Consider the following 5191-nt stretch of genomic DNA (forward strand, 5'->3'; position numbering starts at 1 on the left):
ATGGCCCCCTGTTTGTGAACACCTCCAACTCCTAAATCCTTTTACAGGTGTGTGGAGATGTTCTGGGTTTTTGTGGGTTTGTTTTTTTTTTTTTTTTTAAATTTCATTTCACAGTAGAACAGCCTTTATCTTTTTCTATTAAAAAAAAAAAAACACCTAACTGATTCTGTGTTTAAAAAGTCATCAATAGCTTCATCTCCGTGTGCTGTATTGTTAACAGGGAAGGGTGCTCCTTTTGTCTGGTAAACTGTTTCTTTGTCATTTTAATTCGAATTTCACTTCTGGTGCCTATCATGTTTTTTTTTTCTTTCTGTATTGTAAGTGCCTTCTATACTCAAATAAATGTTGTAATAAAAAGACTGAGTGCTTTGGAACTTCCTGGACACTTCACTCAGTAGCTCGTGACTCTTTTATTTAAAGCTATAAAAATAGAGTTTTTCTCCCTTCCTACAAAATTTGGAGTAGGAGAATCTTAAGATAGACCTGAATACTCACCGTACCAGTTGATCTTAACTGTTTGTTCGAAGAGTTGCACCTTAGAGATACAGTCGTTTGCCTTGTCCAGGTTAGCACACAAATCTCCCTGTGTCACTCCATGTTTGACTCCGTGTGTCACCTGTCCAGCAGCTTGTGCGGACCTTTGTGCTTCAGGAAATCCACCTATAATTTCGTGGGGGAATTCGTCTTCCCTCTGGGTTCACTCAGCCAGTCCGTGGGAAGGCATCGAAGGAATTGCAGAGAGACAAACAGCCTTGACAAAAGCTGCGCTGGAGACTGTGTCCACGTTTGGTCTGGAATAGTATCTCGGTTTTGAAAGGAGCGCCTCACTCATTCCCACTTTTCAAAAATTAGGTTTGGTTCACAAAATGGTGTGCAAATTAGGCCCCTCTCTAAGGAAGCTAACCCAGAAGCATTTCCCCAGGTATGGTGCAGCCTGTAAAGGGAACACCAAAGTCTAACCTGTCACTTGTCCTTCAGAAATTCCGAAACCACACTGTGGAAGGAGTGTTCATAGCTGTGCACCAGACTAAAGTGCAAAGTCAAGCCCCCCAAACTACTTCGGTAATGCAGGTACAGCTGGAGTGTACCCTGCAGCTGTAATTGGGGCAGCTAGTCTGAGTGAAAAAAACATGCAGACTTCTGTGGGGAGTGTGGGCAAGAAGGAGAATAATCAGAAGCAGCGTTCTTGGACTACTACTGTGATGAAACTCCATCTTTTGTTGGACAGCCATAGCCAAAACAGGTGAGGTTTTCACCCCCCACTGCTAGAAAAGAAGGTCCAAAATTCTGAATGACACCATTGGTGTTGGAGAGTTTTCTCAGGGAGGTCAAAGCTGTTCTCACTAGTAAGGAATTTTGAAGGAATGTGAAAACTTGGCTCAGTCATATTACATCTGGATTACAAGTATATATGCTGTGGAGCCTACACATAGTACCTGACATAGACTTCAATTAAAACTCCTGACCAGATTTGCACTTAGTTCAAATACAAGCTGGGCAGCCCTGGGTTATCTCTGAAGGGCTGGGACCTTAGGACACAGCTTGGAAAAGCTTCATCTCCCCTGTAAGGATGCTGCATAGAATCATAGAATGGTTTGGGTTGGAAGGGACCTTAAAGATCATCTAGTTCCAACTCCCCATTCTCCACATCTCACACTTCAATGATTTTTACTTTGTCTGAGAGGAGGTGGCACTCCAGAACTGCTGATACATAGTGAGTATCCCCATGTCCCTTCCTTTATGTCCAAATTTGGCCCAGTTGTATATAAATGTGCTCGATTTATCAACAAGATTCATTCTTATGTTAAACTATTTCTGCAGTGAAGCAAAATCCTGGGAGACACTATTCTAGAGGGCTGCCAGACCAGCCGGGGTTTGAAGGCTGATGGATGTCCTTCTTTCCTTTGCTTGAGTGGAAGCAGTTTCTCCTCCGCATTTTGGGCAATGAGGCTGGTGCTGCTGAACCATGAGAAGACTAAACACCAGTGCCAAGGATAAGGAGTGCCTGGCAAGGTTTGTTTAGGAGCCTGCCAGCTCCTCTTTGTGTGATCTGGAGATCACATCCTCACCTGAAGAGCACCTCTGGCAGTAACACCTCTTCTACTATCCGAGTAGAGCTGCTTGAAAATTCATTCAAATGTACTTGAGAAAAGGGCTGCAAATAAAATTGATGGAAAAGTGGAAGTTAATAAGGAAAACATTTGAAAATTAACTTGGGGTGAATGAATAAGGGTAATGCAGCAAGCCTGTCCTAATATGCACCACTTAAACCTTTGGGAAGGCATCCAAGAGAAGACTTTCCTTCTAGGTGGAGAGAAAAACTGTCCCTCACCTGAGTGAAAGAATTCTCCATTGACCCAAATAAGCCTCCTGAAGAGACATGTTTATTTTTAAAACGGGTTCTAGTTTTAGTCACTGAAGCATACGTGTGTGTGTGTTTCTGTGCAGGGTTTGTTTCCCTCGAAGAGTTCTCTGGTTGTGTAGGCAAGTATTTGCTAGGACATATGTTTCTTTGATGAAGCAGAAGCCCAATGGCAGCCGCGCCGACTTCCAGTATGTCCTGAAGGGTGCAGAGTCGGGAAACTTGCAGGCGTCACAGATCAGTGGGGTTTGGGATCCCTGAACTGCGTGGGTTTAGAGAAAAGCGTAACTTGCTCCGGCTTTGAGCCTCTACTCAGTTTAGCAGCACTCGGTGCCGCTACAGCAAATGCAGAAGATGCACGTGTGTCTTCTGCGCCGTTGGGCAGGGTCGTTAAGAGCCGTGGTGCATGGAGGCAAACAGCTCACTTCTGAGAGTGGCATTTCGTGCTTTGCTGTCACTGAGGCGGACACTTAGAATCATGGAATCATGGAATGCTGGAAGGGACCTTAAAGATCATCTAGTTCGAATCCCCCTGCCATGGGCAGGGACACCCTCCACTACACCAGGTTGCTCAAAGCTTCATCCAACCTGGCCTTGAACACTTGCAGGGATGGAGCAGCCACAGCTTCTCTGGGCAACCTGTTCCAGTGCCTCACCACCCTCAGAGGGAAGAATTTCTTTCTTATGTCTAATCTAAATCTCCCCTCTTCTAGTTTAAAGCCATTGCCCCTTGTCCTGTCACTACATGCCCTTGTCAAAAGCCCCTCTCCAGCTTTCTTGTAGCCCCTTTAGGTACTGGAAGGCTGCTAGAAGATCACCCCAGAGCCTTCTCTTTTCCAGGCTGAACAGCCCCAACTGTCTCAGCCTGTCTTCATAGGAGAGGTGCTCCAGCCCTCAAATCACCTTCGTGGCCTTCTCTGGACCTGCTCCAACAGCTCCATGTCATTCTTGTGTTGGAGACCCCAGAGCTGAACGCAGTACTGCAGGTGGGGTCTCACAAGAGCAGAGTAGAGGGGCAGAATCCCCTCCCTCGACCTGCTGCCCACGCTGCTTTGGATTCAGCCCAGGACACGGTTGGCTTTCTGGGCTACAGGTGCACATTGCTGGCTCATGTTGAGCCTCTCATCAACCAGCACCCCCAAGTCCTTCTCCTCAGGGCTGCTCTCAATCTATTCTCTGGCCAGCTTGTATTTGTGCTTGGATTGCCCCGACCCACGTGCAGGACCTTGCACTTGGCCTTGTTGAACTTCATTAGGTTCTCACAGGCCCATCTCTCAAGTCTGTTCATGTCCCTCTGGATGGCATCCCTTCCCTCCAGCGTGTTGACCACACCACACAGTTTGGTGTCTGGTGTCGTCAGCAAACTTGCTGAGGGTGCACTTGATCCCACTGTCCGTGCCACCAGCAATGATCTTAAACAGCACCTGACCCAGTACCGACCCCTGAGGAACACCAGTTGTCACTGGTCTTGAATCCTACTTGAATTCTTGGAGGACACTTCCTTGCTAGGAGACTTTGCAGCATGATGGTTTGAAGCTCAGCTTTTTGCTTTCAGAGCCTACCCTCAGGCAAGCAGCTGTTCTTGCTGCAGGGCTCAGTGTTCAACCCCGGTAATGTTTGGCTCTACCCTCCCCCTGGGTTAACAGCTTCTGTGAGGACTTGTGGACAATGTGCCCCTTTGTTAATGAGTCCATTTAGTGCCTTATGCTTTTAATTGCACGTCCTCCAGCTTAATAGGAGCACTCTCCCCCAGTCTAAGCAGCCCCTGAACGGTGCAGATGTGTGTCAGTAGGCACAGATGTTAGTAACCAGCAAGGTTTTGTCTTGACCTTGTGAAAGGTGCCATCTGGAACAAGAAAAACCATTTTTTTTTCCTTTAAAGATACAAATCATGTTCTTTTTTAAAGTCAAGTGAATGAAATGTAGTCATCAGCATAGCTTTAAAATGTCTAAACAGTTTCCAAAACTAATTAAAAAGAAAAATGTTCAGGATGGAGAAGACACGTGTTTAACTGGTTGCCTTATCTCTCCGCGTTTCGTTTCTCCATGTGGCTGGCTGCTGGCCAAGGGCTCGTGCGAGGAGTGAAGAACATGTCTGGTTTGGCATCTGCTGCCCCATGGGACGTGTGTGCTCTCTTTGTGCTTCCCTATGAAGCATCTGGAGTAGGAGTCTCAGTTATGCAACTGCAGCTATTTATATATATATATTTAGGAGTGGGACGTCCAGTTGATAAATTTGTTACGGAGAGTCCTTCTAGAGACGACAAAGAAAGGGAAAGGGGCAGAGAGAGGGGAGAAAACTCCCTCCAGAGGATGAATCAGCGCATCCCAAGACAGATGTCTGGAGAGGAGGCACCATCTCTGACTGACTCTCCCCAACCTCTGCTCCATTGTGCTTAACCTCTGCTGTTGTGTGGAGGTGGGATGCCTTCCTGCTGCTGGAAAGTTGGAAAGGATTGCAGTACGTTGACTTTATGATGGTTTTCTCCCGGTTTATCTCAGTAGCAAAACCCTTTTCGTGATGTTGCTGAGTTGTGAGAGCATTGTGCTGTGGGAAGAGCACATGCTTGAGTTGCTGAGAACAAAAGATGAAAAATCTGTCCAGCTTCAATCACTTGGCTTTTGCCAGAGGTTAACCTCAAGGAGCCAGAGTTGGTTTCCCAGCAGCCAGATGTACTGCAAAGCAGAAGCAGAGGAGCAAACCAAATCCTTTGGGTATATAAGGCTATGGCCCAGGAAAAGCCAAAGGCTTGCTTTCTCCTGTGGCTTCTTTATCATGGGATATCCAAGAAAAGCTGCTGTGGTGGATATCAGGGTTTCAAAGCTCCT

The sequence above is a fragment of the Tauraco erythrolophus genome, chromosome 5 (genome assembly GCF_009769465.1).
Source record: "Tauraco erythrolophus isolate bTauEry1 chromosome 5, bTauEry1.pri, whole genome shotgun sequence".
Lineage (NCBI taxonomy): Eukaryota > Metazoa > Chordata > Aves > Musophagiformes > Musophagidae > Tauraco > Tauraco erythrolophus.